General features: G+C 38.6%; 1 protein-coding gene across 6 annotated transcripts in view; it reads right to left on the bottom strand.

Annotated features, from left to right (window-relative positions):
- The window catches only part of CNOT4 (CCR4-NOT transcription complex subunit 4), a 140,257-nt gene that overhangs the window by 106,113 nt on the left and 6,382 nt on the right, over positions 1-27,762 (bottom strand). The gene's annotated exons all lie outside the window — the stretch shown is intronic.

Here is a 27,762-nt window from a genome sequence, read left to right on the forward strand (position 1 = left end):
GTAGTCTTTTAGAACATACCTTGCAACTCTAAACTCTGGTATGCTCAGAATAGTTATGCTAAATTACATAGTAAACCTTCAGTGAGAAGACTGATAGACAGTATGGAAACAGAGATAAGAGATTCTGATATAAAAAAAGTCACTTAGCATGCCAATTCATTCAGATACCACTCAAACAACTGAAAACAGTTGATACTTTCAAGAAACTTAAGACACTTTATTATAATCTTATAAAATCTGAGGTCCTCAAAAAAACCATTATTAAACTGCAGAACATTTTGCAATTATTATGAGAGTTGTGAAACATGCCTAAAAGTAGTATCTTCATAACTAAAATGGTAATAAGTATGCATAAAAGAATCAAGTTAAAGACTAAGTTTAAAGGAATCTGATAAAATTATGTTTGGGGAAGCAAGAGTATCAAGAGATAAAGTTATAGGCAGAATAGTAGCCTTAAAAGTAAATTATCTATTTTATGTATGTATGTATGTATTTAATTACATACATAATTAGAGGATCACTTGAGCCCAGGAGATTGAGGCTGCAGTAAGCTATGATTGTGCCAAAACTGCACTCCAGCCTGAGCAACAGAGCAAGATCCTGTCTCTTAAACAAAGAAAAGGCCGGGTACAATGGCTCACGCCTGTAATACCAGCACTTTGGGAGGCCAAGGCGGGCAGATCACTTGAGCTCTGGAGTTCCAGACCAGCCTGGGCAATACAGCAAAATCCCATCTCTACAAAAAATACAAAATAATTAGCTGAGTGAGGTGGTACATGTCTGTAGTCCCAGATACTCAGGAGGCTGAGGTGGGAGAATAGCTTGAGCCGGGGAGACAGAGGTTGTAAAAACAAACAAACAAAAAGACTGAAAGGAAATACATTAAAGCAAACTTTTATCAATAGTTATCTTGGGTGACTTTTCTTCTATTTTGCCATTTTTCACATATTCTGTAATGAATATATAGGCTATAAACATTTAATTTTAGGCCAGGTGCCGTGGCTCACACTTGCTTTCCAGGCACTTTGAGAGGCTGAGGTGGGCAAACCACTCAAGGTCAGGAGTTTGAGACCAGCCTGGCCAACAATGGTGAAACCCTGTCTCTGTTAAAAATACAAAAATCAGCCAGGCATGGTGGCACATGCCTGAAGTCCCAGCTACTCGGGAGGCTGAGGCAAGAGAATCACCTGAACCTGGGAGGCACAGGGTGCAGTGAGCCAGGATTGCGCCACTGCGCTCCAGCCTGGGTGACAGAGCGAGACTGTCTCAACCCAAAAAAAAAAAAAAAAAAAAAAATTATTTTTACTTTTACTCACTGGATGATCAGAATTAAAGTCAATAAAAGGACACCCATTAACTTTTGTTTCCATCTTTTAAAGTCCTAATAATCACTGTAAACAATTCTTGTGTATTCTTATAGATACATCCTATACATACATAAACATACACTCACGAATATATCTTATAGTACTCTCTTTTAACTGAAAAGGAAAAGAATGCATACATTATCCTGAACCCTTTTTCACTTTACATGCACTGCACATTCTTCCATCTTAATAGATGCATCTCTACTTCACTATTTTTCATGGCTGCAACACATTTCATCACATAGATGGACAAATAATTTAACAAACACACAACTGACCCTCCTGTTTCCAACTGGTAATGCACACACTTGAACATATAATCCTGTATGTCAGTACAACAGAAACAAACTCATTCTACAAAACTTGATTCACTGAACAATAAATTCACAGAAATTACCAAATTTACATATTTATCTCAAAGAGCTGAACCACTCAGACACATGAACCTTATATTTCATGCTAATATATATTTTATGTTGACACATATTAATACACTACATGTACTTATGTGTGTAAATGTTTATATTTAATATAGTAATAGATATATGCTTATTAATATGCACATATATTTATTAAATACCAATAAATGTGGTGTTGTTTATAAATATTAATTTGTGAAAACATATATATGTATTAATATACTAATTAACATATTTGCTAATTGTTTTTCTAGTCATTATAATTCTTAATTTGTCTTTCATGATGAGATTTCACATTCTTATTTGAATGAAATATTTTATTATTCCAGTTGTTAATTTTATTATTATTCCCCAATGTCTCAACTAAGGTATCACTCTTAATTTTTATAACAATTAAGAACCAAAATATTGGCATTTCTTACTGATGCAGCTGTCTATTTTTCAACACACATTTATGGTAGATATATGTTAGAGTTATAGTGAAATAATAATTACTGGTTGTGAAATGTTTTTCTGAATATTGAATATATTCATAAAAACCAACCCAGGCCATGACCCTTAGCTTACAAGTTGAACAGTCCTTTAAATTATATTATAAGAATAGAGCTGGGCACAGTAGCTCAGATCACTTGTGTTCAGGAGTTCAAGACCAGCCTGGGCAACGGGGGAGACCCTATCTTTACAAAAAATACAATTAGCCAGGCATGGTAGCATGTGCCTGTGGTCTCTGCTACTCTGGAGGTTGAGGTGGGAGGATCGCTTAAGCCCCAGAGGTGGAGGTTGCAGCAAGCAGAGATCGCACCACTGCACTCCAGCCTGGGTGACAGAGTGAAACTCTCTCTGAATCAATCAATCAATCAAGTCAACCAAATCTCATCAAAAATCTTCAAAACCTGTTATGATCATCCCATCCAATATAAACAGCTATAAACTTTAGTCAAAAACACCAAAAAGTAGGTTGGTAGAGACACTCTGAAATTGACAAAATAATCCTAAAAATACTAAGATGCTGCGGGAAATACATAACTTTTAAAGGGATTGAAAAGAAATCAGAATAAACTGAAAAATTCTCCCATGAAGTGATGTAATTTTGACCATATCTATTAAAAAAAAATTTCCTGAATACACCAACACCACAACCGGTAAATTTGATGAGTCAGCCTATGGATTAATTGACACAGAGCCAGTATATTTGTAGAACAAATTCTTAGAAATGAAATTGCTAGATGAAGCATGGTATGTGCATTTTTTTTTTAGCTTTGACAAACATTGCCAAATTGTCGTTTTAAAAGTTGCACCAATCACACAGTCTCACCAAAGCCTATTAGAACCAAACTTTTTTTTTTTTTTTGAGACGGAGTCTTGCTCTGTCACCAGGATGGAGTGCGGTGCCGCGATCTCAGCTCACTGCAACCTCCACCTCCCAGGTTCAAGCAATTCTTCAGCGTCAGCCTCCCGAGTAGCTGGGACTACAGGAGTGCGCCACCATGCCCAGTTAATTTTTGTATTTTTTCAGTAGAGATAGGGTTTCATTATGTTGGCCAAGATGGTCTCAATCTCTTGACCTCATGATCCGCCCACCTCGGCCTCCCAAAGTGCTGGGCTTACGGGTGTGAGCCACTGCGCCCAGCCAGAACCAAGTATTTTAATCCTCACCAATCTAAAACATAAATACTGGAGTTATTATTTATAATTTGCATTTTTTAAAGAATTTGACTCAAAAAAAAAAAAAAGGAAAGAAGAAAGGTCAGGCAATGGTGGCTCACACCTGTAATCCCAGCACTTTGGGAGGCTGGGGCTAGCGATCGCTTGAGTTCAGGAGTTTGAGATCAGCCTGGGCAACATGGAGAAACCTGGTCTCTATAAAAAACACAAAAATTAGTCGGGCGTGGCACCTGTGGTCCCAGCTACTCAGGAGGCTGAGGTAGGAGGATTGCTTGAGCCTGGGAGGTAGAGGCTACAGTAAGTCAAGATTGCACCACTGCACTCCAGGCTGGGTGACAGAGTGAGAACTTATATCAAAAAAACAAAACAAAACAAAAAGAATTTGAGAGTTTATGTATTTTATAATGAAAAAAATTCCTTTAAAACTAATTGAATTCTGAAGAAACAAGTATAAGAAACATTAAAAGTATACAAATTGGCTTTAAACTACTAACAATCTAAAAAAAGTTCACATATTAAGAAGATAATTTGCAAAAAATGCTGCTTATTTTAGGATTTTGAAATTAAGAGTTTTTCTAAATTCCTTTCTCAAGATTTTCTCCAGTGTTATTATTATGCTAACTTTCTGTTAACAGTAATTTCTAGTAGTCTGGGAGTAAAGAATAACCACCACAGCTTTTTATGTCACCTAGGGTTTTGATTTCCTGTCAATGGTCCACCAAGTTTTCAGTAGTCCAGTGCCAAAACTTGATCATAATCATTGATATAGCACTCTCCTCCGTTCTCAAAATCCTAGTCATTAAATCCTACTTTTTTATTTAAGAATTCTCTTTTTACATACCCTTTGGTCTCTTCTTCAAGTGGATTACTAATATAGGAAATAAAGGAATCTGAACTGATTCCTTACCATAATTTCTCTCATCTACAATTCAACTTAGATACAGTCCTATTTGATTAACTTTCCTTCAAACCAGAGCCTACCAAACTTAATCACACAATCTTGTCAAAAATGCAGATTCTGGAAATGTTTTTTTCCCCAAAGAGATGAGGTCTTGCTCTGTTGCCCAGCCAGGAGTGCAGTGGCATGATCATAGCTCACGGCAGTTTCAAATTCCTATTAGAACCATTGCAGAGGCATTCATCTGTGTCCCATAAAATGTCTTTTAGGGATACAAATGTTCCTTCCATTGTATTCCTGGCTATAAGCTTAATATACAACTTCCTAAATCATATATATCCACTTAATTCATGTAATTCCACATATTTAAAGACAACTAATTTTCAATGTAAATGCCAACAACACACATTAAAGAAAGGACAGGCTAACTGCTGCTGGGAAAACTGGATATCTATATGCAAAAAAAAAAAAAAAAAATGAAACTGGATCTCTCTCTCTCACCATATTAAAAGAACAGTCAAGATGGATTGAAGACTTAAACGTAAGACCCAAAAATATAAAACTGGAAGAAAAAAAAAAACACATCAGGACATTGGTCTAAGCAAAGATTTTTATGGCTAAGACCTCAAAAGCTCAGAAAATAAAAATAAAAGTAGACAAATGAGACTATATTAAACTGAAAAGCTTCTGTACAGCAAAGAGAATATCTACATAATAAAGAGATAATCTGTTGAATGAAAGAGAATATTTGCAAACTATTAATGTGACAAGGGACTAATATCCAGAATATGCAAGAAACTCAAACAATTAAAAAAACACAAATAATCCCATTAAAAAGTGGGCAAAGGACACGAATAGACATTTCTTAAAAGAAGACACACAAATGGCCAACAGGTATATGAAAAAAATGTTCAACATCACTATCATCAGAGAAATACAATTCTAAACCACAATGAGATATACCTTACACCAGTTAGAATGGATATTTCTAAAAACAAACAAACACACATACACACAAAATAACAGATGCTGGCAAGCATGCAGAGAAAAAGGGAACTCTTAAACACTGTTGGTAGGAATGTAAATCCATACAACTACTATGAAAAACAGTATGGAGAATTATAAAAAAACAACTAAAAATATCATTATCGTACGATCTGGCAATCCCACCACTTGTATTCATACAAAAGAAAAGAATCAGTGTATCAAAGGGACACCTGCACTCATGTGTTTATTGCAGCACTATTCACAATAGCCAAGACAAAGGACCAACTTAAGTGTCCATCAACAGATGAAATAAAGAAAATGTAGTATATATACACAATGGATTTGGGATTCAAAGAATGAAATCATGTCATTTGCAACAACATAGGTGGAGTTGGAGGTTATTATATTAAGTGAAATAAGCCAGGCACAGCAAGACAAATACTGCATGTTTTCACTCATACATAGAAACTAAAACAGTTAATCTTATAGAAGTAGCAAATTATAGATACTAGAGGCTGCAGAGGGTGGGTGGGTGAGAGGGGATAAAGAGAAGTTGGTTAATGAGTACAAAATATACAGCCAAATAGACGAAATAACTTCTAATGTTCAATAGCAGAGTACTGGTGACTATAGTCAGCAACAAAGTACTGTGTATTTCAAAGTAGCTACAAGAAAGAATTTTAAATATTCCCAACACAAAGAATAAATATTAACGGTGATAGATACTTCAAATGCCCTGACTTGATCATTACACATGCTATGCATATAATACTCACATGTACTCCATAAATGTATGATATTATGCATCAATCTAAAAAATTAAAGAAACTGAATTCATAGTTTAAAAGCTCCCAGTAAAGAAATCCTAGGAGGGTGGTGGCTCATCCCTGTAATCCCAGCACTTTGGGAGGCCAAGGCAGGAGGATTGCTTGAGCCCAGGAGTTCAAAAACAGCCTGGGCAACATGCGGAGACCCTGTATACAAAAAAATTTAAAAATCAGTCAGGTGTGGTGGTACACAACTGTAATCCCAGCTGCTCAGGAGGCTAAAGTGAAAGGATTGCTTGGACCCAGCAATGAGCTATGATCGTATCACTGCACTCTACCCTGGGTGACAGAACAAGACCCTGTATCAAAAAAAAAGAAAGAAAGAAATCCTGAGGTCCAGAGAGCCAGGTATCAAAACCAGACAAAGATATGAAAAAAAAAAAAAAAAAGAAGAGAGAAGAAAGAAAGAAAAACTTCAGACCAATACCTCTCATAAAAATAGATGAAAGGCCAGGCACAGTGGCTAACGCCTGTAATCCCAACACTTTGGGAGGCCAAGGCAAGCAGATCACCTTAGGTCAGGAGTTCAAGACCAGCCTGGCCAACGTGGTGAAACCCTGTCTCGACTAAAAATACAAAAATTAGCCAGGCGTGGTAGTGGGTGCCTATAATCCCAGCTACTCGGGAGGCTGAGGCAGGAGAATCTCTTGAGCCTGGGAGGCAGAGGTTGCAGTGAGCCGAGACTATGCCAATGCACTTCAGTCTGGGCAACAGAGCGAGACTCTGTATCAAAAAAAAAAAAAGAAAAAAAGAAAAATCCTGAACAAAATATTAGCAAGTAAAATCTAGGCTGTGAACAGTGGCTCATGCCTGTTTTCTCAGTACTTTGGGAGGCAAAGGTAGGAGGACTGCTTGAGCCCTGGTGTTTGAGACCAACCTGGCTAACATAGAGGAACTCCATCTCTACAAAAAATTAAAAGAAAAAAATATTGGCTGGATGTGGTGTGTGGTGCCACATGCCTGTACTCCCAGCTACTCTGGAGGCTGAGGTGGGAAGATCGCGTAATCCCAGGAGGTCAAGGCTACGGTGAGCCATGATCGTGCCACTGCCTTCCAGCCTGGGTGACAGAATAAGACCTTGTCTCAAAGAAATAAAAATAAAATAAAACAATACACTAAAAAATTACAAACCACAACTAAATGGGATCTATTCCAGGTATGCAAGGCTGGTTCCACATTTGAAAAATAAATTAACATAACCTGCCATATCAAAAGGCTAAAGAAGAAAAATCACATGATTGTATCATTGACAGAAAAAGCATTTGACAAAACTCGTGATATTAAAAAAAACTCCAAGCAGGCCAGCTGTGGTGGTTCACAACTGTAATCCCAGCACTTTGGCAGAGCAAGGAGGGCAGACTGCTTCAGCCTAGAAGTTTGAGACCAGCCTGGGCAACATGAGGAAACCCCGTCTCTACCAAAAATACAAAAATTAGCCGAACATGGTGTCACATGCCTGTAGTCCCAACCACTCGGGGGGCTGAGGTGGGAGGATCACTGAAGGTTGAGGCCGCAGTGTGCCAAAACTGCACCAATGCACTCCAGCCTGGATGACAGAGTGAAACCTTGTCTCAAAAACAAAGCAAAACAAAACTCTAAGCAAACTGGGAATAGAGAAGAACTTCCTCAACTTGGCAAAGCACATCTACAAAAAAACCTATAGCTAGGCCAGGCGTGGTGGCCCACGCCTGCAATCCTAGCACCAATTTGGGAGGCCAAGGCAGGTGGATCACTTGAGGTCAGGAGTCCGAAACCAGCCTGGCCAACATGGTGAAACCTCGCCTCTACTAAAAATACAAAAAATTAGCGCCTATAGTACCAGCTACTCAGAAGGCTGAGGCAGGAAAATCGCTTGACCCTGGGAGGCGAAGGTTGCAGTGAGCCAAGATCGCGCCACTGCACTCTAGCCTGGGCGACAGAGTGGGACCTCATCTCAAAATAAATAAATTAATTTAATTTAAAGAAGAAAAGTAGTATGTTTTCCCCTAACTTCAAGTATAAAACAAGATTGGCTGTTCTCACCAATCTTATCCAGAATAATTGTGGAAATTCCAGTCAGCACAAGAAAATAAAAGGCAAACAGACTAGAACAGAAGAAAAAAACCTGACCCTATTTGTAGATGACATGACTATTTAGAAAATCCCAAGAAATCTACCAAAAAAATCCCCCCAGAATCATTAAGTTCAGCAAGGTTATAAGACACAAGGTCAACATACAAAAATCAGTCTTATTTCGTGCCTGTAATCCCAGCACTTTGAGAGCTGAGTTGGGCAGATCACTTGAGGCCAGGAATTTGCAACCAGCCTGGCAACATGGTGAAATCCCACCTACACTAAAAATACAAAAATTAGCTGCGTGTGGTTGTGCTCACTTGTAATTCCAACTATTTGGGAGGCTGAGACACGAGCATCACTTGAACCCAGGAAGCAGAGGTTGCAGTGAGCCGAGATTGTGCCATGCACTCCAGCCTAGGCAACAGAGTGACTTTGTCTCAAAAAAAAATCAAAATTCAAAAATCAATCATATTTCCATATATTAATAAACATGAAAACTCAAATTTAAAATACAATGCTATTTACAATTGCTCCAAAGAAAATGAAATACTTAGGTACAAATCTTAACAAAATACGCGCAGGATCTATATGCTGAAAATTATAAAATGCTAATGTAAAATCAAAGATCTAAATAACTGAAGAGACTATGTTCATTGATCAGAAAATATAACATAATAAAGATATCAATACTCCCCAAATTGATGCATAGTATAATGCAATTCCTAGCAAAATCATAGGAAGGATTTTTTTTTTTGTTTTTTTAGACGGAATCTTGCTCTGTCGCCAGGCTGGAGTATACTGGCGCGATCTCGGCTCACTGCAACCTCTGCCTCCCAGATTCAAGTGATTCTCCTGCCTCAGCCTTCCAAGTAGCTGGGATTACAGGTGCGTGCCACCACGCCCAACAAATGTTTGTATTTTTATAGAGATGGGCTTTCACCATGTTGGCCAGGATGGTCTTGATCTCTTGACCTCATGATCCACCTGCCTCGGCCTCCCAAAATGCTGGGATTACAGGCTTGAGCCACCGCGATGGGCAGTTTTTTGTTTCTGCAGATATAGACAAACATATTCTAAAATTTATATGGAAAGGAGAAGTCCTAGGAGACCTAAAGCAGTTTTGTAAAAACAAAACAAAACAAAAACCAAGTAGAATTATGCCTCCCAATATTAAGGACAACTATACAGCTACAGCAATTAAAACTGTGGTATTGATGAAGAAAGAGACATAAAGACTAATAGAACAGAACAGAAAACACAGAAATGTATCCACACAAATATGCCCAAATTATTTTTCGCAATGATGCACAGGCAATTCAATAAAAGAAGGACAGCCTTTCCAATAAATGCTGCTAGAGCAATTGGGACTTCCATGGATGGGGAAGGGAAGGAGGAAGGGAAGCAGGAAGAGAAGGGGGAAGAGATATCAACCTAAACCTCCTACTTTATACAAAAACTAGATCCAAATGTATCACAAACTTAAACGTAAAACGTAAAAGTATAAAACTTTTAGGAAAAAACTTAGAGAAAATCTTCAGGAATTAGCACTAGGTAAAGCGTTATTATACTTGACACAAAAAGTACGATCCACAAAAGGAAGAACTGCTATACTGAACTTCATCAAAATTAAAAACTTTCGCTCCGCGAATAACCCAAACCAGGGAGAAAATACTAGCAAACCACGTATCTTACAAAGAACTAGTATCCAGAGTGTATAAAGGACTCACCAAAATCTCACGAATCACCACTAAAGAACTTACTCATGTAACTAAATACCACCTGTACCCCAATAACTTAATAGAAAAATAAAAATAAAATGAAAGAGACAAAATAAGATATCTAGAAAAGTCTCAAGATATTAAAACAAAAAATCTAGCAGTAAAGATAACCAGTTCGAAAATGGACAAAAGACACAAACAGACATTTCACTGAAAAGGAATTACAAAAGGCCAATAAGCATATGAAAAGAAGTTGAACATCTTTAGCCATTAGGGAATGCAAGTAAACACCACAATAAAATATCACTACGGATCTCTCGGAATGACTACAATGAAAGAACTGATAACATCTAGCTAGAACACAGAGAAACTGGACCATTCATTTAATGCTTATGAGAATGCAAAATTGTACTGACATACTGGAAAATACTTTACCAGTGTCTTTTAAAACTAAACACCTACTTACCAGATGACCCAGCAATTTTGCTCTTGGGCATTTATCTGACAGAAATAAAAACTTACGCTATATAAAACATGTACACAAATGTTCATAACAGCTCTTTTAATTGAGCCAGAAACCGAAAAGAACCAAAATGTCCTTCAGTGGGTAAACAGCTAAACTGTGGTATATCCACACCACTGAATACTACTCAGCAATAAAAAGGAACAAAGAGTTAATATACACAACACAGATGAACTCAGAAATTGTTCTTTTGGGGCACATAATAAGAATAGTCTACTGAGGCTGTGTCACAGGCCAAAAAAACAAAACAAAACACTTTTTTAAAAGAAATGTTTATGAATCAATCCAAATCTAGTTCTAGACAGCCAACAGAAATCAGTACTATCCTCAAAGCATAAAAGAAATAAAAAAGGTAAAGAGTACTAAGATCCAGAAAATTAACAAGTGGTAAAATTTTTGTTTCAGTCTGTCAAGATTATGCTTCCATTAAGCATCCAAAAATGTGAACTTTTATGACTTTGCTTATTTTCTTACTTCCCCAAATTCCTATTATCTATAGTATCTCTATTTTTTCTACCCTAGATATCTTTTGCCCTCATTGTCCTTGTTTATAAAATCTATGTTTTCTCAATTACAATCATTTTTTAAAAAGTTTTAACTTGTTGGCCCAAACTTTTTTTTTTTCAACTTCATGTATACTCTTTCTGTACATGTGCTTTTATATGATTTTCTTTTCTTATTTTTGGAAACAGGGTCTCCCTCTCACCCAGGCTAGAGTGCAATGATGCCATCACAGCTTACTGCAGCCTTAATCTCCCAGACTCAAGCAATCCTCCCACCTCAGCCTCCCAAGTAGTAGTGGTAGTACACACCGCCACACCCAGATAAATTTTTTTTGTAAATTTTTTTGTGGAGATGCAGTATCCCTATGTTTCCCAGGCTTGTCTGGAACTCCTGGGCTCAAGTGATCCTCCCACCTTGGCCCCAAAATGTGCTGGGATTACAGGTGTGAATCACCACACCAGGCCTAATTTTCCATACCTAAGCAGGTATTATGGACTCTTTTGAGTTGGTAAGAGCAATAAAAGTAATAGTTCTTCAGTAAAGATATTATTTCCAAATGCCTAACAAAGCCACTTTTGTGAGTATATTGATAATAGCAATACGGATTGCTACTATCTCATGGATTGTTTTCTTAAAAAAAAAAAAAATCAGAATTGATATTAGATTGTGGATTACTTTTGAAATATACTTTGGAGCACAGAGGCCAGGCATGCCTCTGTGCACAGACTCACGCCTGTGGTCCCAGCATTTTGGGAGGCCAAGGCAGGTAGATCATGAGGGTCAGGAGATCGAAACCATCCTGACTAATACGGTGAAATCCCGTCTCTACTAACAATACAAAAACAAAATTAGCTGGGCATGGTGGTGGGCACAGAGCAAGACTCCGAGACTCCATCTCATAAAAAAAAAAAAAAAAATTCATTAAACTCCACATAAATCTTGTTTTCAAAAGGTTTCTTCAAATAAATATAAATAATACCATAAACTTAAGTCTTTTTTGAGCTCTGTTGCCCAGGCTGGAGTACAGTGGCATGATCTCAACTCACTGTAACCTCCACCTCCCAGGTTCAAGCGATTCTCTTGCCTCAGCCTCCTGAGGCAAGAGAATCGTACCATTACAGGCACGTGCCACCACACCCAACTAAATTATATATTTTTAGTAGAGAAGGGGTTTCACCATGTTCGCCAGGCTGGTCTTGAACTCCTGACCTCAAGTGATCCACCTGCCTCGGCCTCCCAAAGTGCTAGGATTATAGGTGTGAGCCACTGTGCACAGTCTAAACTGAAATCTTTGAAGAAAAAAAGCCAATAGTGGCTGTTAGAGTCTAAGTTTATAAAAATGTACAAAATGTGTGCCAGTAGAATGAGTTAGTGCAGGTGTTTTGTTTATTTGCTGAGTTTTATGTTAAAGCAGACAAAAATTTCTTTCCTCATATATAACTGTTTCAATCCGCTTTTTTACCTGATAAAATTTGCCTTTATTTAAAATTTTAAAATTACGTTATAATGGAAGAATTATAAAATGTATTATTATTAACAGTCCTAATATTAACAAGGAAAGTAAATAAAAGATCAACTCTGATACTCATAATTTCAATTTCCCTTTTCAACAATTCTCCCAAGCAATGCAGATAAAGAATAAGTTATGCTTGTGTAGTACTACCATGGGTAAGGTTTGGCAAAAGTCAAGGGTTTTTAAAAAAAGGAAAAAGAAAACTCAAGACTTGAGAAAGTTAGTACTAAGAAGGATAAAAATATAAAAGTTGTTCCTTCAGGAAAAAACAAATTATTTTATAATACATAATACCAAAATCATATTTTAGTGAATATGTAACAGATCATTAATTGAGTTAAAAACAACTTCAGAAGTTTTATGGCAAAAGAGAAAGTTTAAGACAGCACTAAGAGAAATATAATATAAATCACATATATAAGTTTATGTTTTCCACCAGCAATATTCAGAAAAAATAAGAAACAAGTAAAATTAATTTTATTTAACCCAACCTATCAGCTCAACATGTAATCTATATTTTAAAAATTACTAATGAGAAATTTTATACATTTGATAAAATTTTGTTACTAAGGATTCTAACTCTAGTGTGTATTTTATACTTAGCACAATCTCAATTCAGACTAGTCACATTTCTTTTTTTTTTTCCTTGAGACAGTCTCACTCTGTCCCCCAGGCTGGAGTACAAGGGCGTGATCTCAGCTCACTGCAACCTCCGCTTCCCAGGCTCAAGCAATTCTCCTGCCTCAGCCTCCCAAGTGGCTGGGATTACAAGCGCCCGCCACCACACCTGGCTAATTTTTGTATTTTCAGTAGAGATAAGGTTTCTCCACGTTGGCCAGGCTGGTCTTGAACTCTTGACCTTGTGTGATCTGCCCGCCTCACCCTCCAAAAGTGCTGGGATTACAGGCACGAGCCACCACACCTGGCCAACTAGCCACATTTCATGTGCTCAGTAGCCCCATATGGCTAATGGTTACCATATTGGACAACAAAGGTCCAAGAAACAGCTTGAGAAAACAGGCATAGATCTACCTTTAGACCAAAAGATTATTACAATCTAAAAGAATGTAAAATCAATAATAACATACATACTACGCCACAACAGTGATATGATTGTTGATCCCACTACATGAGCCTCTCTGAAAGAGAATCAAAGGAAAACTGATTAAAGAACATTTGCCTCTAGAGAAAAGAATGTAAACAGATAAAAGAAATGAACTGTGGAGTTCTTTTTACGCCAACCAATCTCCAAGGTTCTTTACATACAGTGTAGTATATAACTCCTCTAGAAATCATTAGCATTGTTAGGTTATGACAAGTACCTTCAAAGTACTCAATAAAAATATCTTTCATTTTCTTCAAAATTTCACACATGATTTCTTCATTACATATTGGTATGAATTTCCCTTTTACTATCACGTCCAGTATCATTCTGTTGAAACAGTATTAACAAAAATAAAACCAACTCACATAGAAAGCGTAAGAATGGGTTTCAGGATTTCTGAAAAGTTTCGAGTATAAAATACTAATTCAAATACAGCGAAAAGTCCTAAGAAATACAATATTTCCATCTGGGAGTATGGGAAACAGGGCAAATGTAGATACAGGACACTAATCTTGGCAGGGGCTGGAGGAAAACAAGCGTGTTGCTAAAGGAGGTAATAATGAAATAACAACAGACCTCTTCAAAAAGGATGATCCAGTATTCCATTCAAAGAAACTTTCAGGAATAGCAACCAATTCAGGCCCTCCCTTTCTAATTTCCTCAGGAATAAAGATGTCTTTTTGTGCACATGGTGGAAAAGACAAGGGTTAGTGAGGAGAAAAGAGGTAAGCTATGAACCACCTCTGACAACTCCTTCCGCACGCATACAAACAAGCATCCTCAAAGCCTGCCTTAAAACGTGCCTTCAGGGCTGACATGATTTAGTAAAATGCCATTGGCTAGAACAATCTCTAATCTTATCAACTCACCTTCTTAAATGTAGTACAAAATCTCTTGCCATCTGACTTAAATTTTCAAAGGATCTTTTTGACTGCTATGTTAATAACAGACTACAGAAGGCAAGAGTAGAAGCAGGAAAACCTGTTAAAAGGCTGCTGCCATTACGCAGCAAGAGATGATGGTGGCTGTGGAGACAGTGAAAACTGGTTGAATTCTGGATATGTTTTAAAGTTAGAGCCAACAACTTCCTGAAGGAATGAATGTGGGATAAGAGGATAAGACAGCAAAAGAGTCAAGAATGACTCCAAGGTTTCTGGCCTGAGCAACTGGAAAGCTGCCAAGAACTGAGATAAGGAAGCCTATGTGGACAGAGTAGGTATGAGAGAGCAGGTTTGGGAGGGAAAAGCAAGAATTCCATTTTGGACATGTTGAGTGTGAGATGTTTAAGAGCCATTCGAGTGGAGATATTACATAGGCAACTGGATATAAAAATATGGAGTTATGGAGAGAGATCTGAGCTAAAAAAATTCATCTGAGAGAAAACATTCAAAGCCACCAAACCAAGGGAAGTTACTAAGGGAGTGAGCATACATAAAGAAGATAACCAAGGAAGTATGCCTTGGGATATTCCAGTGTTCAGAGGTAGGCAAAAAGGAAAATCTAAGGAAGACTTAGGAGGAACACCCAATGAATTTTGAGGAAAACCAAGTAAACATAGTGGCCTAAAAGGCAAGTAGCCTAAAAGACAAGTACATCAAAGACAAGAAGAAAATAACTTTGTCAAACGTGGATCATCACCCAAGATAAAGACAGAACTGACTACTAAATTTAACAATGTCATTTGTTGGAAGACCTTAACAAAAGCAATCTTAGCACAGTGGTAGGGGCAAAGCCTGATTAGAACAGGCTTAAGAGAGAACATGAGAAAGGAATTAGAAAAAGTGCATTTAGACAATGCTTTATGGGGTTCTACAGAAAGAGAGCAAGAAAAAGCAATTGAGGGAAGATATTTTTATGACGAAAAAAGTAACAGCATGCTTGTATATTGATGGGAATTATCCAGAAGTGACGAATTAATGATATACAGAGAGAAGGGAGAATGACTAGGGCAATGTCCAGAATAAATATAAAAGGATGGGACCTAATGTATTCATCAGACGACCTGGGACTACATAGAAACATAGAGAGTAAATCTATAGTAACACAAAGACAGCAGCAAGGTCTGTGAGTACACATGTAGTCAATACATACATGCGTTGGCAGGAGTCTGTAAGTGTTCTTCTGACTGCTTGCATCTTACGATGAAGTAGAAATCAGGTCCATCAACTGAGGGTGAATATGAGGAAGAGGGGTGGAAGTTTGAAGAGAAAAGCAAGGGAACAAACTAAGTCATCTACGAAAGGGGAGACTGAATGGACTAAGAAAATAGAGTACAGTTGCCAGACAATATTCAGGACAAGAAATCTGAGGTTTCTTACCATGAATTTAAAGTGAAAGCAGTTACCATAGTTGTATTTTTCTTCAGTCACTTTCAGCTGCACAGATGTAGATATGAAGTACTCAGAGAGTTGATTTAACTAAGATTGAGGTTTTGCCAACTAATTATGAAGAGGCAAGAAAGGAACAAGTGAGTTGAGGGCATATGCAGTATGACTGGCAATTGAAGAAAAAAGAAAGGAAATCAAGGGGGCAAGGTACAGTGAAAAGGGAATACAATCAGTGGACTGACAGTTTCAATGATGGTAAAGCCCATTGTACCAGCTAGAATGGGCTGAAAAAACAGCAGTCAGAAAGAGCGTCACTGCATTCCAGCCTGGAAAACAGAGGAAGATCCTGTCTCTAAAATAAAGAAAAAATGAAGAAGCTTCAAGTTATTGGTAATAACAAGGTATATGACACAACCATGAGGCCAGGTGTGGTGGCTCACACTTGTAATCCCAGCACTTTGGGAGGCCAAGAAAGGAGGACTGTTTGGGGTCAGGAGTTTCAGACCAGACTTGGCAACACAGCAAGACTCCATCTTTACAAAACATCTTTTTTAATGCATAAAAAAGATATGACCATGAAGTGCCTTAAACGGGCTAGAGAGTAAGATCATTAAAGAAGACATTTAGAAATTAAGAGGTCACAGTATTAGAAGGACCATAGTGATATATATATTGAAATTACCAAGAATTAAAAGAGACTTAGTATTTAGAAGAATGACAGTGAGCCAGGAGCTAAACTAGTCAAGAAAAGAGAAGGTATAACCCAGGGTGCAGTAGGTGCCAGCAAACATGAGGGTTTACAGACAATATAATCTGTTAAGAGACAAGTTTTAAAGAGAACAAGAGAATGGTTCAAGACAACTGCCCCATCTCCAGGCTCCTGGTTCTAGTCAGTGGAACCAGGCTCCCTCTTCACTCCTGTTCAGTGGAGTAGGTCAGAGCAGGAAAATGGTTGGTTTGTTTTTAGAGACAGGGTCTCACTATGTTGCCTAGGCTGGCCCTGAACTGGGCTCAGGGATCCTCCTGCCTCCACCTCTCAAGTAGCTGGGACTGCAGGTGTATACTACCATTCCTGGCCAGGAAATGTAGTTTCAAGTCTCAGTGCATAGGACTCCCCACTGATCCTTGATGGCATCATCAGAAAAAAATGAAATATTTAATTGCCAATGTATAAGAGAGTCACAGGGGAAGCAGCATCCTCAGCAAAATACGAAGTAGACAAAATGTTCAGAGAAAGAACAAACAAGGATACAGGAAATTTTGCTGATGATAGACTGTGAATTCCACTGGGTTGCACAATGGCAAGATTTCAAGAGTTGAAGAGGATTGAAAAAAAATAGTAAATACACCAAATCTTGTGGGGACGTGAGTATCACCTGGGAGACTGAGTAACTGACATAAAAAGGGAAAAGGGATAAAGAACATAATGAGATTAGTCCTGCTGGACTAATGCAAGTGGTGGTGTCAAAGCTATGAATATTGGAGGAAGGAATGTGGTATTTGAAGCTCCCTGCCAAAGGAAGACAACAGTTTGGGGAATCATGCTCTCGGTCTCAGTAAAAAGGGCCTCCTCTTAAACCTTAATAATGGCTTGCAAGGAAACTGTAATGCACTTGTAAGGTGTCATAGAATTTTTTTAAACTATTAAATAGTTTTAGATTAGAAAAATAATTTTAGATGAAATAGTTCTAGGTTAGAATAGTGCTTAGCATCTAATAAGCACTCACAGATAGGCTTTCATTAGCTAATCAAATGTAAAATACAAGCATTGTCCAACCCAAAAAAAAAGAGATTCATTTATAGATTCATTTCCTCAGCTATTAATAAATGGATTTCCCAAGTGACTTCAGGAAAACCTGTACCAAGATAAAATTCAGAAAACTCATTTGAGAAAAAGGAGGAAGTCTTTGAGAAGGTAGAGTCCTATATAGTATCCATCAATCTGATAACTGGCTCTTCTCTAAAAAAGTACCACCAGCGGCAGGGTGCAGAGGCTCACACCCGTAATCCCAGCACTTTGGGAGGCCAAGGCAGGCAGATCACCTGAGGTCAGGAGTTCAAGACCAGCCTGGCCAACATGGTGAAACCCCGTCTCTACTAAAAATACAAAAGTTAGCCAGGCGTGGTAGTGTGCACCTGTAATCCCAGCTATTCGGGAGGCTAAGACAGGTGAATAGCTTGAACCTGGGAGGCGGAGGTTTCAGTAAGCCGAGATTGCACTACAGCCTGGGCAACAAGAGCGAAACTCCGTCTTTTAAAAAAAAAAAAAAACAAAGGACCATTAGCACTTTGAATGCTTTTCTCCATGCATCCCACTTCAATGGTAGATTAACTTACTCATCCAACAAGCAAATATTGAGCACCTATTATGTGCCAAGTACTATTTCCAGAACCTGAAATACATCAGGAATCAAAACAAATATCCCTGCCCTAGTGGAAAGAGATCAACAACAAACAGTATATATATTAATTATATGATATATCAGAACATGAGTGTTATAGAAAAAAGTAAAACAGTGCAAATATTAGAGGAAAGGGGCCTGAAATCCAAGTGTAAATAAATAGGGTAAGTAGATATCCAAAGTGTTCTCCAATAACATCCAGAGAAAAGGCCCTAAGACCTTTCCATTTAGTTCTTGCCACTACTTTGCATTAATTTTACTAAATTCTTTTTTTCAATTTTTTTCTCTTCAAGCCACCAATTCTACTCTATTTTACTTCAGCAGTAGATAATAGCTAACATTTATCAAACATTTACCACATAGCATTGTTCTAAGTGTTTTTAAAAGATTAAATAATTACATCCTCACAATAGATGTATGAAATAGGTGTTCCTTTAGTCTCCATTTTACAAGGCAGAAAACTGAGGCACAAAAACATTAAGCAAAATTTCCCAAGATCACGTGGTTAGCAAGTAGCAGAGCCCTGGAGAAACATGTATAATACATATTCCCTACTATGAAATTGAAGATCAGCCTGGGCAACATGGCAAAACTCCATCTCCACAAAAATACAAAAAGTTGGCTCATACCTGTAATCCCAGCACTTTGGGAGGCCAAGTCAGGTGGATCACCTGAGGTCAGGAGTTTCAGACCAGCCTGATCAACATGGTGAAACCCTGTCTCTACTAAAAATACATAAATTAGCCAGGTATGGTGGCACATATCTGTAGTCCCAGCTACTGGGGAGGCTGAGGCAGGAGAACTGCTTGAACCCGGAAGGCGGAGGCTGCTGTGAGCCAAGATTGTACCACTGCACTCCAGCCTGGACAATGGAGTGAGACTCTGTCTCAACAATAACAACAACAAAAAATTAGCTGAATGGGTGGCATGGACCTATAGTGCCAGCTACTTGGGAGGCTAAGGTGGGAGGATTACCTGAGCCCGGGAGGTCGAGGCTGTAGGGAGCCAAGATCTCGCCACTGCACTCCAGCCTAGGTGACAGAGTGAGACCCTGTCTCAAAAAAAAGAAAAGAAAGAAAGACAGAAAAGACAGAAAGAGAAAGAGAGAGAGAGAGAGAGAGAGAGAGAGAAAGAGAGAGAGAGAAAGAAAGAAAGAGAAAAAAGAAAGAAAGAAAAAGAAAGAAAGAAAGAAAAGAAAAAAGAAAAGAAAAGAAAAGAAAAGAAAAAGAAATTTAAGAACATTCAGGGCCGGGCGTGGTGGCTTATGCCTGTAATCCCAGCACTTTGGGAGGCCGAGGCAGGTGGATCACGAGGTCAGGAGATCAAGACCACGGTGAAAGCCTGTCTCTACTAAAAATACAATAAATTAGCCAGGTGCGGTGGTGGGTGCCTGTAGTCCCAGCTACTCAGGAGGCTGAGGCAGGAGAATGGCGTGAACCCGGAAGGTGGAGTTTGAAGTGAGCCAAGATCGCGCCACTGTACTCCAGCCTGGGTGACAGAGTGAGACTCCATCTCAAAAAATAAAAAAATAAAAAAAAACATTCAGGGTTGGGTGGGAGCAATAGCTCACGTCTGTAAATCCCAGTGCTTTTGGGAGGCCAAGGTGGGAGGATTGCTTGAGCCCAGGACTTCAAGGCTGCAATAAGCTATGATCGCGCCACTGCACTCCAGCCTGGAAAACAGAGGAAGATCCTGTCTCCAAAATTAAAAAAAAAGAGTAATATTCAGCACAAACTGTTTCAAGTTTTCTCACCTCTAATAAACAGACTCTCTTACAGTATACATATAAAAAATATGAATGCTCCTATTATATTGTTTTCTGGCCATTTTTACAGTTATTTTCTTGACTAAATAGTTTTTCTGTTGTTGTTGTTTTTGTTTGTTTGTTTTTGAGACAGAGCCTCACTCCGTTACCCAGTCTGGAGTGCAGTGCCACAATCTCCGCTCACTGCAACCTCCACCTCCCGGGTTCAAGTGATTCTTGTGCCTCAGCCTCCCAAGTAGCAGGAATTACAGGCACACACCATCATGCCCAACTAATTTCAGTATTTTTATTAGAGACAGGGTTTCACCACGTTGGCCAGACTGGTCTCAAACTCCTGACCTCACGTGATCTGCTGACCGTGGCCTCCCATAGTGGTGGTATTACAGGTGTGAGCCACTCTGCCAGGTCAACTGAATAGTCTTTATCACGGTCTCTACTTAACATCTTCCTTAACCTCCCCACAATCTGATTTATATTACAATTCTTCGTGTACTGAAACTGCTTTAATGTGGTCAGTGACCCTCAAACCACTAAGCCAAAAGATTCTTTCTCTATTCTCATTCTCCTCAAACTTTGTATTGGACTATGTCCACCTCTGTGCCCTTCTTCCTGAAACCTCCTTGGGTACCTAGAAGCAACACTACCCTGAATCTTCCTATTCCTCTCTCTGTCTCTCTCTCTGACCTTTCCCTTAGAAAATCTCTTCCTTTGGATTCTGAGACTTAAACTTTTCTATCTTCCTTTTACCTCTCCTACTGTTCCTTTAATAGTACCTTTTTCACTTCTACCCCGAAAGGTAGGAACCCCAAAAGTTTCAGTTGAGTCCATTGTTCTTCTCTTTTTTTCTTTTTTTGAGATAGAGGCTCTGTCACCCAGACTGGAGTGAAGTGGCACAATCACAGCTCACTGCAGCCTCAATCTCCCAAGCTCAAGCGATCCTCCCCACTCAAACTCCCAGGAAGCTGGGACTACATGAGTGCCTCCACCAAGCCTGGATAATTTTTTTTTTTTTTTTTAAAGAAATGGAGTCTCACTATAATTGCCTAAGATGGTCCTGAACTCCTGGGCTCAAGGTATCTTCCAGCCTCGGACTCCCAAATTTTGGGGATTACAGGCGTGAGCCACTGCACCGAGCTCTTTTTTATATTCCAATAGGGTCAGGCACAGTGGCTCATGCCTATAATCCCAGCACTTTGGGAAGCCGAAACAGGTGAATTGCTTGAGGCCAGGAGCTCAAGACCAGCCTGGTCAATATGGTGAAACCCCACCTCTACCAAAAAATACAATAATTAGCCAGGCATGGTGGCACGTGCCTATAGTCCCAGCTACTCAAAAGGCTAAGGTAAGAGAATCGCTTGGACCCAGGAGACGGAGGTTGCGGTGAGCCAAGATCATGCCACTGCACTACAGCCTGGGTGACAGAGTGAGACCCCTGTCTCAAAATAAAAATAAAAATAAAATAGATTCTTACAGTCTCTTTTAAGGTTCATTCATCCAGTAAGCATTTATTGAGCATCTACCATCAACCAGGTTCTGTTTGGGTTGCTTAAAATAGATTAGTGAACAAAACAGACCAAAAAAAATCCTCTCTGCATATAGTGAAATAATTCTGTGCTACCAAGGACACTCAAAACTATCTTCCCCTAAACACTATTTTAAACACATCACTCTCATGGCTTAAAAACAACAATAACAACCTTGCAATGATTCCCCTCTTATCAGTCACGTCTAATTTTCTATGCCTTAGTTCAAAACACTTGATAATCATTTTCTATTGTATCCATACAGGTTCATTTTCCATTACTCTCTGATTCAAGGGAATTCCAGGCAGGCCAATCTTCTGATTACCCCTCAAACACATTCCTTATATTTCTATGTGGTCAAGTGACTACTGAAAATGTATGTTTAGTACTTAGAAATTTTTTTACAAGTGTACTGAATTAATAGAGAAATCAAAGATGAATGTTTTTGATTCCTTCAAATGCATAAAAATAGCAAACACTTATACAAAGCTACTATGTGCCAAACACTATTCCAAGCACTTTATATACATTAACCCATTTATTCCACATAACAATCCTGGTATCTCCATTTTACAAACGAGGAAGCTGAGGCCCAAAGACGGTAAAGTAACAACCTAGGTCTCACAGATAGTAAGTGGTAGAGCCAACATTCATACTTAGGAAGCCTGGTTCCATACTATCCAGCATACTCCCAGCAGAAGTAATAAAAACAAATAGAGTTCAAAACTGAAACTGAAAACTATATTCAACTATAAAAAGTTACGTATAAGTTAATCCTTTACTCCAAATCCTCTAATATGTCAAGTTTAAATTATAGAATTTAATAGTATATAATAAAAACCACAATCTACAAACATGAATACACCATATATCATTCAGAGTTCCCCAAAGCTGCTGAAAATACTTGCTAGGCATGACAAAGAATATATGGTGACACAGGTCTAACTTGTGTTCTTTCATTGGCATGCGTATATTAAAGTATTTTGCTGTCATCCTTGCTTTCATCAGAATCAAAATAGATTTGAATACAATCTTCAAGGGTTTTTATTTGTTTGTTTGTTTTTGAGATGGACTCTTGCTCTGTCGCCCAGGCTGGCGTGCAATGGCATGGTCTCGGCTCACTGCAACCTCCGCCTCCTACGTTCAAGTGATTCTCCTGCCTCAACCTCCCGAGTAGCTGGAATTACAGGCGCATGCCACCACGCCTGGCTAATTTTTCTATTTTTAGTAGAGACAGGGTTTCACCATGTTGCCCAGGCTGGTCTCAAACTCCTGACCTCGTGATCCACCCACCTCGGCCTCCCAAAGTGCTAGGATTAAAAGACTGCCAGCTTTACTTTTTGGAAGCAAAATTCACATATAGGACTGGGTCCTGTATGGCAGAAAAAAATTTAGTAGAAGCAAAAACAATCCCCAAAGCATTTAACTGATATAGGTACTCTTTAACCTCTCACCAACTTTATGGCTAAAGGATCCTTTAAAAGGTTTCTAAGGACTCACCGAGAATTCAATTTTTTTATAACTGATTACATAAAATTAAAATCCAAAGGCAGAGGTTCTTTCATAAAACAATCCTGACATATTAAAAGATAGGTGGTGCCTAACCACAACATTATCATTTTCTTCTCTTTCCAGTTTTCCCTGCTCTTCAGGCAGAGAAAAGACATGAATTTGTCAGGTTTTGAGATGGAGAGATTAAAATTAACAAACCAGGACAGGGACACTAGTTTGATTTGGAAAAGGCGAGACTAGACTGTATGTAACCTTTCCAATTAGTAATGACAGCCTAACTAGAAAAAGAAAAGGTATGTAGATAAAAGCAGCCAAAAAAACAATGCCATCAATGCCTTAGGCAAAAATCCACAGCAGCTACTATTCCCCACTTTATTTTCTGCCTCTCCTCCCTTTTCCTGGGTAAGGAAAGCACCCAAAGCACCCCCAAGGCCACTCACAGAAAACCAATTTCTTCCCAAGCATTGTATGAATAAAAAAAAAAAACCCATAAACTATTAATAATTTGAGATTAATTCAATTTAATCTCAAATTTTCGAACTATTTGGAAAAGATTTTTTAAACAGGGAGTCGTTTTCTCCTCTCTTCACCCACAGCAACCCACTACGACACTCATAAAGTCATCCCATACTCCAAGGGATTAAATACAAATTTCCTGGGGAAAACACTGGATTCGGCAGCTATCACTGAAGCTATTCCCAAATACTAAGGTTCTCCTGTATACCCCATATTTGATATTTTCTTCTCTCCCACATGCACTGGTGACAAGAAGATGTATAATCCTTCTCAAGATTCTCTAAACAAACGAGACCTCAATTCAAATCTCAAATTTAAAATTAAAACCCCTTGTTAAAACAAACCCCCCAAGGAGAAGGCAATGGCTTTCTAGTCTAGTGTTCATTTTCAACAGCATACACGACCAGCTAAATAAGGAAGTTTTAAAATGTCAAAAATTTTTCTGTCATATTACTAGAATGAAAGAGGTCTAAGGATAGAGGCGATGCCAATGAAAAACAGATTATTTCCCAATAATGTACTATATTGCATCATCTTAATCATTATGAGTATTTCCCAAGTCACTAAAAGGTACATGGCATTATGATAGGTCCAATATTTTATAGTAACAAGAAAGAAAATGGTAAAATTAAGTTTAATTTTAAAATTATAAGCACAGTTGAGATGTTTTCAGACACAACTGTGGGAAACTTTGAGATCCACATGCTAAATACAGTAGAGGAGGAATACCTGAGACATTAAAGGAAGCATGAAGATAATAAGTGGCAATACAGTATTATTCATCTACCTCATTTACAAAGCAATAAACAAGAAACCTATTTTTTCTCCCAGCTTTAAAATAAAATGTAAAATTTTCCTTCACCAAACAAAGTATGCTATCCAGAAGTACACAACAGACCCAGAAAGTTGGCTTAATGCAGGGTCTACAAACCAAAACAAAGAATAAAAAAATAACTTCAAAGGTCGCAGAACTTAAGAAAAAAAAAAATCCAACCAAAACATATACAGTTGATGTTTAACCAGACCTATTTTTTAATAATACCTGTGCAAAACAAAGATATCAAAGTAAATGAAAGGGTAAGTTTTCATTTCACAATCTCCCTATATACTTCCTCAGCCCGTGAACCTAGCCTTATCCATCCTTAAAGGCAGCTGGTAGTCAGGAATATTTAATGCCCTACTTCATCAGAATTTTCTTTAGCTCTGATCAGGCCATTATTAAAGTCATTCAGTAATATTTACTAGTTATAGCTATTCAAATGTGAGTAGTCTCCTAAGACCATTCTGAACTAATATACACATAGGAAGCAGGTAAGGCCTAAATGTCTCTTTTACACATGAAGTATGTTCATTTCTCTTACTGTAATAAAGAATATTTCTTTATTTTCCAAGCTCCTATTCTTCAGTGAATATCTTTAAAATCATTTAAAAACACTGGTAGCTATTGTCTACTGAAGTTTTTTTTTTTTTTTTGGGGGGACAGAGTTTCACTCTGTAGCCCAGGCTGGAGTGCAGTGGTGCCATCTTGGCTCACTGCAACCTCTGCCTCCCAGGTTCAAGCAATTATCCCGGCCTCAGCCTCCACAGTAGTGCACACCACCACGTCCAGCTAATTTTTTTGTATTTTTAGTAGAGACGGGATTTCACTATGTTGGCCAGGCTGGTCTCGAACTCCTGACCTCAAGCAATCCTCCCAGCTCAGCTTCCCAAAGTGCTGGGATTACAGGTGTGAGCCACCACACCAGACCTACTAAAACTTTTTGAGGCTGTTATTTGAGTAATCATCTATCACTTCCTTCACAAAAGCTGGGCTTGGATAACAAATTGCAGTTTACCATCAAAGACAAATAGACTGCATTTCCTCAGTTCTCTAAAACCTTGGTGTCACTTTAGGGCATGAGGGACTAAAGAGAAGATGGAATCAATTATCTGACAAATCCTGTAGAATTTCCATCCTAACATCTCTCAGAATAGCTCCTTACCTCAGTGGTTTGGTCTCTAATTTTTCAAACAAAACTCAACTAACTGTCAACCCCAAAATATGCCCCACACTACTGAAAGAGTAATCTTTCTGAAAACCACTTTCAACATGTTTTCTCCTGCTCCCTATCAACCTCTACTGGCTTCTTATTGCTTAGCACATTACATTCAACCTGACACCAATACACCTTTCATAATCTAGTTCTACCCTACTTATATAAATTTATCTGCCACCATTCCCAGTAATTAACACTTTATTCCACTGAGATCAGACTCCTTACATCCCTCTCACATCATGCTGGCCCCTACCAAGTGCTTGCTCATTCTTTACTGTGGTCTAAATGTCTCCTCCACAACTCATATTGAAATTTAATTGCCAGTGTGATGGTATTAAGAGGTGAGGCCATTAAGAGGTGATTAGGCTATGAGGGCTCTACCCTCATCAGTGATAATGCCATAGTAATGGAAGTAGGTTCCTGATAAAAAGCAAGTCCTGCCCTCTCTGTTCTTGTTCTCTTGCTCTTCTACCTTACACCATGGGATGACATAGCATGAAGGCCCTTGCCAGATGCCAGCACCATGTTCTGGTTCTTCTCAGTCTCCAAAACCATGAGCCAAATACATTTCTGTTGATTATAAGTATCCAGTCTGTGGTATTCCGTTATAGCAGCATAAAATGGACAAAGACAAGCTTCTATCCCCTATATAGAACGTACATAATGTTCTCCTTCTGGAGATGCTAGCCTATACACTCTTTATCCAAGTCTCATCTTCTTCAGGAAGCCTCACTCCTAGAACTTCAGTCTGAAGATATCCCTATACTAACAGACTGGACTCATACTACATGTAGCACACATTATTTGTACACTGCTTTGGACAGTGCTAATTATATCATTATGAAAGTACTCCTGACAAGATAAATTCTACGAAGAGGTTGTGCCAAATTTTCCAAGAAGTGGTTCCATAAGCAAAGTCTATTTGAAAAATTGATTAAGGCCGGGTGCAGTGGCTCAGGCCTGTAATCTCAACACTTTGGGAGGCCGAAGCAGGTGGATCACCTGAGGTGAGGAGTTCGAGACCAGCCTGGCCAACATGATGAAACCTTGTCTCTACCAAAAATACAAAAACTTAGCCAGGTGTGGTGGCGGGCACCTGTAATCCCAGCTACTCAGGAGACTGAGGCAGGAGAGTCGCTTGAACCCAGGAGGTGAAGGTTGCAGTGAGCCGAGATCATACCACTGTACTCCAGCCTGAACAACAAGAAAACTCCATCTCAAAAAAAAAAAAAAAAAGGAAAAAGAAAAGTTGATTAAATAATCCTGATTGTGGATCACACCTATGATCCTAGCACTTTGGGAGGCTGAGGTAGGCAGATGACCTGAGGTCAGGAGTTCAAGACTAGCCTGGACAACATGGTGAAACCCTGTCTCTACCAAAAATATAAAAATTAGGTGGGCATGGTGGCATACGCCTGTAGTTTCAGCTACTCGGGAGGCTGAGGCAGGAGAACTGCTTGAACCCAGGAGGCAGAGGTTGCAGTGAGCTGGGATGGCACCACTGCCACTCCAGCCCGGGTGACAGAGTGAGACACCATCTCAAAATAAATAAATAAAGATACTTTATTATATCATGGCATAGTGGCTCACACCTGCAATCCTAGCACTTTGGGAGGCTAAGAGGATCACTTAAGCCCAGAAGTTTGAGACTACCCTGGGCAACAGGGTGAGACCCCATTTCCACAGAAAATAAGAAAATTAGCTGGGTATGGTCCCATGCCTGTAGTCAGAGTAACCTGAGAGGCTGAGGTGGGAGAACTGCTTGAACCCAGGAGTTCAAGGCTACAATGAGCTAGGATCGTGCCACTGCACTCCAGCCTGGGCAACAAAGACCATCTCAAAAAAAAAAAGAGAGAAAAAAAAAGTTCTAGTATGAATGAAACAAAGTAATGACTAAGATTTGATACTCTTTGAAGCTGAGTAACAGCTACATGGTGGTTCATATCTACTTTTGTACTTGTTTAAAAATACCAAAAGTTCCTTTTTTAAAAAGTACTAATAACATCTTTGTATCATTTTAAATGACAAAACCAAAATATAACATTTTCTTTACCCAAGGAATATGCAGGTCCCTACTGGCAGTAAGAAAAATGTTTGCAG

The sequence above is a fragment of the Chlorocebus sabaeus genome, chromosome 21 (genome assembly GCF_047675955.1).
Source record: "Chlorocebus sabaeus isolate Y175 chromosome 21, mChlSab1.0.hap1, whole genome shotgun sequence".
NCBI classification, from domain to species: Eukaryota; Metazoa; Chordata; class Mammalia; order Primates; family Cercopithecidae; genus Chlorocebus; species Chlorocebus sabaeus.